The sequence below is a fragment of the Mustela nivalis genome, assembly GCF_964662115.1.
Source record: "Mustela nivalis genome assembly, chromosome: 10".
In the NCBI taxonomy this organism is placed as follows: Eukaryota; Metazoa; Chordata; class Mammalia; order Carnivora; family Mustelidae; genus Mustela; species Mustela nivalis.
The window spans coordinates 42,712,398-42,724,239 of NC_139029.1; the positions used below are offsets into that span (position 1 = coordinate 42,712,398).

General features: G+C 47.0%; 2 long non-coding RNA genes across 2 annotated transcripts in view; one reads left to right on the forward strand and one right to left on the reverse strand.

Moving 5' to 3' along the window:
• Positions 1-1,404, forward strand: part of LOC309842165 — a 143,476-nt gene extending 142,072 nt beyond the window's left edge. Inside the window, exon 4 of the long non-coding RNA XR_014299537.1 lies at positions 952-1,404. This is a non-coding gene — a long non-coding RNA (uncharacterized lncRNA). The remainder of the gene's footprint in view (positions 1-951) is intronic.
• Positions 1,405-9,136: 7,732 nt separating this feature from the next.
• Positions 9,137-11,168, reverse strand: LOC309842164. The gene is made up of 2 exons (XR_014299536.1): positions 10,798-11,168; positions 9,137-9,238 (listed from the first exon to the last, which is right to left on the reverse strand). It is a non-coding gene; the product is annotated as an uncharacterized lncRNA (long non-coding RNA).
• Between the last annotated feature and the right edge of the window lie 674 nt (positions 11,169-11,842).

The following is an 11,842-nucleotide window of genomic DNA, read 5'->3' on the forward strand; positions in this document are numbered from 1 at the left end:
GATGCTGAGTAGACAGATATGTGAGATGGATTGGCAGAGAAGGCTGGGTTAAGGATGAATAGTTAGGACTTGTCAGGGTGTGGTCTGTAAAACCATGACAGTGGCTCATATGACACGAACAAGTATCTATTTATTATCTGTCTATATCATCTATCAGGAGAAAAGATGGGAAAAACACTGAGAATGGAGCTCTGTATCTCCTCTCTCCCCACCCCCATTCCCCACCAAATTCAGGAGGAAGAGAGAAGAGAAGAAGCCATCAGTGAGATGGGTGGGGAAATCCAGAGAGTGTTGGAAGACAAGTTAAAAAAGAACATCAAAGAGGAAGGAGTAATTAAGTATCATCCATTGCTGTTAGGTCAAGGTGTCCCATCACTGGGTTTACAAGCATGCAGGTTATTGATGATCTTGACAAAGTTATTTCCATGAGATGTGAGATGGGGATGTGCCTGGAGAGGGTCCAGGTGAAACTGATGGGAGGACTTTGAGGTGGGGAGGATACTGAAGCTCGTTTGGGGAACTTTTCATAAAGGGAATGGAGGAAGGGGACGGCAGCTGGAGGGGCATGAAGGGTCAAGTCAGGGCTTCATAAAGGGGGAAGGAGACAGCAAGGCTCACATGCTGTTGGAAAAGACAAGGCGGAAATTTTATAGTTTCAGAGGGAAAGGAGATTTGACAGTGATGGAGGGAAAGGAGATAGTCCCTCAAGAGACAGTCCCTCAAGTTCCTTGGGGAGTGGGAGGGTGAAGGTCTAGGCACCCCCGGGAAACGCTGGTCTCCGTAGCCCAGGGCAGACATTTGCTATGACAGACGGGGTGGCAGAGTAATAGGTATGGGCAAGAAAGGCCGTCAGCTGAGAGTGAGGAAGAGAGAGCAGGTGCTGGAGGTTTGGGGGATTAGGGGCAAGCAAAGGTTGGAGAAATCTCTAGTTTTCTTCTGTCCACTCTGCAGGAGTTGGCATGGGAGGAAGGTTCACAAGACTCAAGGCATGGAGTTGAACTGGCTTTATGTACACAGCCCTCTGTGCGCCCTGGCTCTGGGATCTGACGGGCTTGAATTGTGGCCGCACCCCTCAACAGATGGGTGGCCTCAAGGACGTCCTTGACCCCTGTTCACTTGGGGTTTCTCATCCAGCAGGAGGGGGTTACATGACAAATGTCCTGTGCCCATCTGGAGCCTGACCCACGGCGGCTGCAAGATGCCACTGCCACCACCCCTCCCATCCCGCCCTCCCCCGCCCCGACAGTGACCCTGCGGTCAGAAGAATCTGGACTGGACAGTTTTTCCATCCTTGCAACTCCGTAAACTAGAGATCATGTAATAATAGATTTAAACTAGCCATTAAAGATCAGACCTTCCTTTTTTTCTCCTCTTGAACAAGGAAGGAAAGATGATGTGAATTCAGATTTAACTGTCTTCCAAGCAAATTGCTGTGTTTTTCTACTTCCAAATCAATGGTAGAGTGGACGATTGCAAAAGAAATGCCAATGGGAACTGTCAGACCCCAGCTGGACCTGGGAGGGGAGGGGAACTAGCTGGAGACATTCTTGGAGGTGGCTGTGCTCCCCTGTGTCTGGGATCCTTTGCTGGCCATGTGGGAAACCGCAACCCCTCCCGCAGGGCAGGTGTGGGCCTGCAGGGACCCGCACTGAGCAGCAGAGGCCACAACCTTTTGCACACCATGGAGTGCTCGGGGGTGGCAGTGGCGTGATGCAGAGCCCATCACAGCCTCTGAGTGCGGCTGTGGCCCATCAGAGCCTGGAGCGGCTGCCGCTGTCAGAGGACTGTTCCAGAAGGGTCTAGGGCAGCTCCTCACATGACCTTTGCAGTATTTCCCAGGAAAACTGACATACTGCCTATGTTTTGGACTAAAGATAAAGCACAAGAAGGTCGGGTTGCCTAGCCCTTAACGAGGAGCAGATGGACAAGAACCACATCGCTCCTTCCCATGTCGCAGAGAAACCGTGATAGGCGGCACTCAGAAGCATGTGTCCCCAGGCCTCCTACTGTCCGCAGGCTGAGAAAGGGAGATGGATTCTCAGTGACAGACTGGGAAGTCTGTGTGGTCCTGGGTTTGGACACTGACTGCCTCAGCTTTTAGACATGGAGACCATTCATCCAGGTTTGCCTTGGACAGTCCCCACTCCGGCCTGTGACCCGGTGTAATGATCGTCAACACTTCCCTTTCCTTTCAAGGGTGCCCTGTTTGGATGAGAAATTTCGAGGTCATCCTAGACTGTTGCTTAACCTCTCTGATCCTCAATATGCACATCTGAAAGTGGTATCGCCCATCCTTTATACCTGCATGGTTGTTGTTACCAATAATTCACGATTTAAACAATGGTGGTTAAATAAGACACAGAAGCTAGGTAATTCAATATTAGTATTGCTCTGGTTTATGCTCCCACCGTTCTTTGAAGTGTTATAAAATTCGGGCTGGCCATGTGACCTCTGTTCCGGTGGTTCTCAAATCTTAGGGGACATCAAGATCCCCTGCAGCAGGGGACGAGCCCGATCCCCAGAGTTTCTCAGTCGGCGTGTGGCGTGAGTTGGGGACTGTTTCTCACAAGCTCCCCGCTGAAGCTCCTGCTGCTGATTTGGGAACGCTACTCTGAGAACCAATGATCTAGTTCCCCTCCAAGTACTTCCCTGTTCCTGCTACAATGTTCTTCCCCAAACACTCAACCATCCATATCGCTCCCATAGCTTTCTACCTTTCAACAGCTCCCTAGTGCCCTCAAGAAAAGGCCTACCCCCTTAGCGTGGTATTCAAGGCCCTGCTGCTTTTCCCTGTGGCATTGACCATCAGTTGCCATGCTTGGCCTTCTGGCCCTGGAAGCCTGTCCTCTGAGGGCCCCGTGGCCCTAGGGAAGTGCCCAGGCATCCCCCAGCCTTGGGCTTGAATTCTAGCTCTGGCATGTACTCACGGTTGTGACTCTGGGCAAGTACCTTCGCTCTCTGTGCCTATGGAAACTAAGCCTAGAAAGGTTAGGAATCCTTCTGTGTGGAGTGAGAAGGCTAAGTAAACTGCAAGGACATGCCTGCTCCATGTGAAGTGCTGCCAGGGCCTGAATGTACAGTCTCTGGGCCCTCAACCTGCCTGCCCGACCTGCCTCCCTGCCCCCTGAATTCTGACAGCTCTAGCTGACAGCCTCAGTTAAGCACCCCCAGAGAGGCACACACAAGGCCATCTCTCTGTGAGCAGGGTGGTCAGGGTGGGCTTCCAGGAAAAGGTGGGACTTGGGCGAAATGTCCCTTTCCCCACGACCACTGGCTTGCTGTCTCCTACACAGTTTCCTTTCTTCAGTGCACTTTTCTTTCACCTATTCTTTCACTTATACAACAAAGAGGAATTGAGCAGCTCCTCTGTGTTGAAAACTGTACAGGGACACAGGGGAGAACAAGGTTGTAAGTCCTGGAAGGCAGGACTACTGTGAGGCAGCAGGGCAGGAGGACAAGGCCCAGGGGCTCTGGAGCAGGCAGAGCTGGGCTCACAGTCCCACTTGACCTTGCCATAGTTGTGTGACCTTGCACAGTTACCAGACATGCCTGAGCTTCATCCGTGAGATGGCGCCAACCATCCCCAGATCCGCATGTTGAGAAGAGGGAAAGTGACCGTGTTGGCCAAGTCTTGAACAAAGGACAGCAGCTTGAGAGGTGATCCTGTTCCCTTTCTGCCCTGGTGGAGAGAAGGGGTACTAAACCTTCCCATGCTGTGATCTGTCCCTGGGTACTGGCGGCCCTGAAAGGTAAAAGTTTCTCTGGCCTACCACCACCTGTTTTACGTTTCCAAAGCCGAGTTCCAGAATTATCCCAAGGGCTTTCAGACAGGATCATGTTCCTCCTGGGAAGAATCGAGCCCTACACCCTGCAGGGACCCCCAAGGACATGGAATCCCACCCTGTCTACGGCTGAGGGGAGGTAGGATGGGCTACCATCATGGAGGGTCTGGACTGGGCCAGGTGCTGTGCTGGGCACTTGGCTCAGATGTCAATGTGACAGCAGTTCTGGGGGAGGGAAGCAGGGTCATCTCCACTTAGCACGGACAACACTGGGGGTGGAAATGTATGTGTTTGCTTGGGCTTCCATACAAATTGCCACAGACTGGGTGGATTTGGAGCCTGGAAGTCTGAGGTAAACAGGGTTGGTTTTTTTCTGAGACCTCTCTCCTTAGCTTAAAGATGGTAGGCTTCTCTCTGTGTCTTTACATGGTCTTTCTGCTACATCCATCTGTGTCCAAATGTCTTCTTTTTATTAGGATACTAGTCATACTAGATTAAGGATTAAGGCCTACTGTCATGACCTCATTCTACCTTAAAACCTATTTAAAGGCCTATCTCCAAATGTATCTACATTCTGAGGTACCATGGATTAGGGCGTGGACATATGAATTTTAGGGGGTATGGAATTCAGCCTATATCAGCTAGCCAGGCTCCAAGATGGCCCTCAGCGATCCTGCCTCCTGGTAGTCACAACTTAGTCCCTTCCCACACTGTCCGGGGTGACCTGTATACGTGGTTGGTGAAGAGCATATGGTGGAGGTGATGGTATGTCACTTCTGACAGGAGGTTATAAAAGACTGGTTTTTGTGGAGGTTTTATTTGCTCTCTCTTAGATTCCTTGTTCTGGTGAAAGCCAGCTGTCACGTCATGAGGTTGATGTGGCCGGGAACTGAGGCTTCTGTCAAAAGCCACATGAGTGAGCTATAAATGACAGCAGGTCCTCCAGCTGTGGGCCAATCTCCAGGTGATTGCAGCCTCGAGAGAGATCCTGGGCTGGAACCACCAGCTCCACTGCCCTTGGATTTCCAATGTTCAGAATCTAGGGGATACAATAAATGTTAGTTGTTTTGAAGCTGCTAAATTTGGGAGTGTTTTGTTATGCAGCTCTTGATAATGAGTACACCAGGCCTGGAAAAGTTAAGGGCAGACAGACTGTCAGTGGCAGAGACAGAACTGGATCCCTAACTTTCTGGATCCCTGACCGTTACTCTTTCTAGAAGGGTTACCCTTTCTGGAACACCTTGTTACCTAAGTCAAGGTTACCCAAGTCAAGATTAGCTTAGCATATGGATGGTGGCAGGGAGGGATGCAGGGAGAGGTAAGGAGGAGAGAAAGACAAGAGGGAAGGCCCTCTATCACCAGTAGGAAAGAGGCTGAGAGGTGCAGCTGAAATCCTAAATTTGACAATTGGAAATGACAAGGCCTAAGACCACACTGGTCTTGCTTCCACTGCCCCAAGGTTGCAGCCTTTCCCTCATGGTACGGGTCCTGTCTGTGATCAGAAGAGCAGATACACGCGATGGGCCCCTGGGCTGTAAGCATCCCTGGGAAGGCTGTGTAAATCTGAAATCACTCAAATTTGTCTGCTCTAAGGTATGCTCCGATCAGCCTTTGCTTCTGTCCAAGCCTTGGGGCACCCAGGCAAGGGGGTGAGCTGTGTGCCAGGAACTGGGCTAGATGTGTGATTTAATTTCATACTTAGAGGAAGCATGTATTTGTGTACTCATTTTACTGATAAAAGGAATCCACACAGAGAGCCGAGACAGCCTGTGTAAAGTGTCCTTCTCACCTAGTGAGTAAGGATTTGAATTCAGTTCTGCTGCAGATCTCAGGCACTTCTCCACCCACTGAGCTAGATTAATGAATGAGAGGACAGATTTCACTATTTAAACAGAAATTTGAACAGTGCCAGTGATAAGAAAGCCCCAGAAGCAGACTCCTTGTCCTCAGCCACTCGACAGGGAACACCTCATGCTGGTCACATTCACTTGTTTCCTTTGGACACAGGAAAGCACAAAGGGGTTTGAGAGTTGAGGACCAGGTTTAAGTTACCCTGGACAGTCAGGGAAGGCTTTCTGTAGGAGGGCATAGCTACACTTTGTCCAGAAAAAGAGATTGAAGTGAAATAGGCAAACAGGAGGCAGAAAATGTGTCCTGGACCTATGTAAAAACCATTTAAGAAAGCTAGCTAGGTATTCTTGGGAATTCCTGGACCAGACCAGCAACCCTAGGATCACCTGTCAGCTTGTTAGAAATATAGAATCTCAGGTTCCATCCCAGACATACGGAATCAGAATCAGGATTTTCACAGGCAACTCATGCACACTTAAGTGTAGGAAGTGCTATCACAGAGGGAATAAGCTTATGTAAAAATCACCTAAGAGCTCCTGGGTAAGGTTCCCAGGACACTGGAGTAGGTGTGGGGAAGATGGGAGAGGATCGTAGGGCAGGGCTGGGCATGAGGCTGAGGACTGGGCCCCAGTGCAAAAAGTTTTCAGGTTCGGGAAGTGTGGCCAGGTCTAATTAGAAGGAGACAAACATCTGGCTATTTCTAAATACCTGTATATTTATGAAAAGCTGATTTTAAATGTCCATTAATTTTAAAATTAAAAATATTCTAGTGATCTTGAAGAGAGACCTTTCCTAGATATGAATGCTGGTTCCATTCACCAGATTGGGAAAATTTTCTTGGAGAATTTGAGGTAAAGGATCTGTACTCGAGGAACTACAGAACACTCATGAAAGAATTTGAAGAAGACACAAAAAGATGGAAGATCATTCCATGCTCTTGGATCAGAAGAATAAACATTGTTAAAATGTCTATACTGCCTAGAGCAATCTATACTTTCAATGCAACTCCAATCAAAATTCCACCAGCATTTCTCAAAGAGCTGGAGCAAACAATCCTAAAATGTGTATGGAATCAGAAGAGACCCTGAATTGCTAAGGAAATAGTGAAAAAGAAAAAACTGGGGGCATCACGTTGCCTGATTTCAAGCTTTACTACAAAGCTGTGATCATCAAGACAGCATGGTACTGGCATAAAAACAGACACATAGACCAGTGGAACAGAGTAGAGAGCCCAGATATGGACCCTCAACTCTATGGTCAAATAATCTTTGAAAAAGCAGGACAGTCTCTTTAATAAATGGTGCTGGGAAAATTGGACAGCTATATGTAGAAGAATGAAACTTGACCATTCTCTTACCATACACAAAGATAAACTCGCAGTGGATGAAAGACCTCAATATGTGGCAGGAATCTATCAGAATCACAGAGGAGAACATAGGTAGTAACCTCTTCAACATTGGCCACAGCAAGTTCTTTCAAGATATGTCCCCACAGGCAAAGGAAACAAAAGCAAAAATAAATTTTTGGTACTTCGTCAAGATCAAAATCTTCTGCACAGCAAAGAAAACAGTCAACAAAACAAAGAGGTAACCCATGGAATGGGAGAAAATATTCACAAATGACAATACAATGGGCTGATATCCAGGATCTATAAAGATCTCCTCAAACTCAACACACATAAAACAGATGATCATGTCAAAAAATGGGCAGAAGACATGAGCATACACTCCAATGAAGACATACAAATGGCTAACAGACACATGAAAAAATTTTCATTATCACTAACCATCAGGGGGATTCAAACCAAAACCACATTGAGATACAACCTTATACCAGTTAGAATGGCCAAAATTAACAAGACAGTAAACAATGTGTGTTGGAGAGGATGTGGAGAAATGGGAACCCTCTTACATTGTTGGTGGGAATGCAAGTTGGTGCAGCCACTTTGGAGAACAGTGTGCAGATTCTTCAAGAAATTAAAAATAAAGCTTCCCTATGACCCTGCAATTGCACTACTGGGTACTTAAACCAAAGATACAGATGTAGTGAAAATAAGGGCCATCTGTACCCCAATGTTCATAGCAGCAATGGCTACCGTCACCAAACTGTGGAAAGAACCAAGATGCCCTTCAACAGATGAATGGATAAGGAAGATGTGGTCCATATACACTATGGAGTATTATGCCTCCATCAGAAAGGATGAATACCCAACTTTTGTAGCAACATGAACGGGACTGGAAGAGATTATACTGAGTGAAATCAGTCAAGCAGAGAGAGTCAATTATCATATGGTTTCATTTATTTGTGGAGCATAACAAATAACACAGAGGACATTGGGAGATGGAGAGGAGAAGGGAGTTGGGGGAAATTGGAGGGGGAGACAATCCATGAGAGACCGTGGACTCTGAAAAACAATCTGAGGGTTTTAGAGAGGCAGAGGGTGGGAGGTTGGGTGAGCCTGGTGGTAGGTATTATGGAGGGCATGTATTACATGGAACACTGGGTGTGGTTCATAAACAATGAATTCTGGAGCACTGAAAAGAAATTTTAAAAAATAAATAATTAATTAAAAAAATATTCTAGTGGATCAAAAGAATTACACCTTTGGGCTGTTAGGTGGTGGCTTCTAGCTAGCTTCTAATTGTGAAGAGCAGTGCCTGTGTCTTCATAAGTGGGTATTGAATGAATGAAGGAATGAATGAGTGTGGTGGAAAAGGGTTGAAATATTTTTCAAAGGCCTGCAGAGGCGGTTGCATATTCTTCTTCACATAGCTGCCACCTGTGGCCTTAGTTTCCACATAAAAGCCTGGGGTTCCAGTTGATGATCTCTCTGTCTCTCTCTCTCTCTTTTTTTAAAAGATTATTTATTTATTTATTTATTTATTTATTTATTTATTTATTTTGAGAGAGAAAGCAGAGGGAGGGGCAGAGAGAGAGAGAGAATCTCATCAGACTCCTCACTGAGCCTGGAGCCAGACCAGGGGCTCCATCCCACAACCCTGAGAACATGACCTGAGCCCAAATCATGAGTCAGACGCCCTACTGACTGAGCCACACAGGTGCCGTTCCCCACCCCCAATCCCATCGATGACTTCTAAGCACCTTTGGGAATTATGAATCATATAAATTGCTCTGTGAATTGAAGAAGGACACAGAAGGGAAATGTAAGAAGTTAGGATTGGATCACAGGCTGTTGTCTAAAAGGTATACCCAGGTAGAGTGGGGGTGTGGAAGAAGGGTTGAGGAGCAGCAGTAGCGGTGCGCTGGGGTTCCCCAGGGTTGGAAGGGAGTTTGAAGTATTTGGAAGGTGACCTTTGCCAATTTCCTGACTTTGGGTTCTTAAGTGTCTTTATGCCATGGCTATGGTATTAAGCAAGGATGGGAACATTCAGTATAGGGAATTGACAAACACATTTCTAGGTGGGCCAAGAGGACTAGACTGAGGGTGAAAACATTAGCCTGTTGGGTATAGATTTTGTGACCTTAAGCATTCATGATCTAGCTTCATTAATTAGCATTCTTTGTTCCTCAGCCACCTTGAGCGATCTGTGCTCTTTCTTCTGGGCCTTTGCACATGCTGTTCCATCAGCCAGTCAGAGGAAGAGCTGCACAAGGAGCAGAAGGGTAGAGAGAAGAGAGCATTGTTTTGGGAAAATTCCCACTGACTTCAGAGACCATATTAGACAGCTGTATAACACACTGGCTAAAAGTTCTGTTACTGTGAACTTGGGCAGACTATTTCTCTGCTTCATTTCAATAATTAACAAACTGGGAGCATAGTAATAACTCAGAAGTTTGACCCGATTAGCAAATGTTATGGCAACAGATTGCCGGATAAAATAACACATATGGAATGCTGAGTACCAGGTCCTGAGTCTGGTTAGCATGCAATAATGGTGAGCTCTTCTAGTATTCGTCTTTTACAAGGCTTTCCTTGGGAACCCTGTCCCCTAATCAGCCCAGTAAGACTAAGGTGTTTGTGCCAGGTGTTCCCTGAGCATATACCAAGATTCTGATTTACTGGGCTTGGGGTGGGATTCAGATATGCCAGCCCCCTTTTTGCACGAATTCCAGGTGATTTTAACGGGTCCCACTTAGTTTAATTGTCTAAGCTGGTGTTTCTCAATGTTTCCCCATATGATATGAGGCATTTTTCCTACACTCTGAACTCCGTGAAGGCAGGAGCTAGGTCTATATTGTTCCCTGCCGAATTTCCAACACCTCAGCACAGTACCTGGGGTTTGAAAAATATGCAAGCTTGTTTGTCTCCACAGCATTGTACGTTATACAGTAGATAGAACTCAGAACACGAAACAGATCTTTCCTTCCTGCTCTCCCTGTTAATAGTTAATAATTTTTTATATTACTCTGTCCTTATTCATGTCACGTTTCTGTTTCCTTACTGGACACTGTCTGAGACAGAAGACAATACAGAGGCATGAGTAAGAGCATGAATTCTGGGGCCAGCAAGCCCTAGTTGACTCTTTTATAAGTGGAAATATCAATAACCAGCGCTTTGTAAATTATAGGGGTCTGTGGGCTTGGGAGGGTCAGCCCTTGGGTTCCCCCCGAGTGGTCAGTTTCTGAAGAAACTGTGGAGAAATCTGGATTGCCTTTATTAAGAATATATGAGCAGTCCAGACCTTTGGTGTGAATGAAGTGACATTTGGGGAGGGAGGGTCCTAACTATGCTGCTTCTCTGGCAAGGTCTTGAGGCAGGGCTCTGTGGCCACTGCGTGGGAGGTCCTACCCTCTGGGAGGGCAGGAAGGGGACTGAGGGTGTGCAGAGACTGGAGGTAGGTGGAGAGGGGCTACCACTGCACAGGTGAACCTCAGCATTGTTTAGAAGCCCTCCCCTACCCCCCCCGCCCCCACCTGTAGGAAGCCACCTTTGTCCGAGAGGATCTGGGCCTACTGAAAGGCAAGAATCCCAGCCTCATTGTGGTGGGGATGTTACACTTTCGGACCTGCTGGCCCCTCACCCCCACTCCTACCCCTTCCTGTCCAGAATCCATTTATAGCCTCACCTTCAGATTCTAGGTATGCACCATAATCAGGCTTCGTCCCTGCACTGTGTGAGGAGCAGGAGACTGGCGAATGGCCCCTGCATTGGTACCTTGTATTCGGGCGGCAGGAAGGCCCCAGAGGGGACCCAAAAACTCACATGGGCTCTGTGTCTTCCAGCTTCTAGGAAGATCACCAGTAACCCTAGAATGTGAGAGCCACCGGGGACGAGAGTTCTGTAAGAGGCCAAGCTCGTGGATATTGTGAGGGGCTGGCCCTGTGGTTGGTCTCTGAGTAAACTGAAGGAAAACCATGAGGCAACAAACTGAGGTCAGAAGAGAGCCGTGACTTCCATGTGGCCTCTCTGAGGGTCCGTGCCTGGGCTGGGGCTTCAACCTCAGCGCTCTCTGCACGTCACCCTGGCGCATTCCTTTTCCTTCTTGGCATTGAACTGCTCTTTTCCGTAAACTGAGTTTATTCCTAAGCCCGCTTCTCAGGGTGTGTGTGAGAGTCGACCCAGCTGCTTGAGAGGCTGCCAAGCTCCCCTCGGAGCATCATCTGGAAGACTGGCTCAGTGACAGGAACTGGTTCCTCCTCTTAGTCTGGCCTAGGTATGACCAGAGGCCTGTCCTTTTAACGACCTGTTCTCCAAGTTTCCAAACACAATAGGAAATGGGATTTCTGGTCTTCTGGAATTCACAGAGCTGTGTAATGGAGAGATGGGGGTCAGGAGAACACAGGGAAACAGGCCAGGTTTGTGGGATGAAAGATCGGGAGAAAGGGTCAGTCTTTTGGCTGTGGGGCAGTGGGACCCTGAGCAAGGCAGCTGGCGGCTGGCCACTTAAATCTCAGTTTACAGCTCTGTAAAATGGAGTTACAGAATGTTTCCTTGATCAGGTTGAAAGATCAAATAACGGGTTTGTAAATGTTTTAATAAAATAGAAATCATTCTGCGGGACTATTTTATGAAGAGTTACTGGCAAATAGTAGATAATCCTATTTTCAATAAGCATGATTTGTTTTGTATCTAACATATTTTTTATTAAAATTTTTTAATAAAAGAATTTTATTATTTTTTTATTGCTGATGATTTCTTTATTGCTGATGATCTTTTTTTTTTTTTATTGCTGATGATCTTTTCCCTTTTTTATTGAAGTAGAGCTGACATAAACATTTTGTATTTATTCCTCACTCAACCTTGGAAT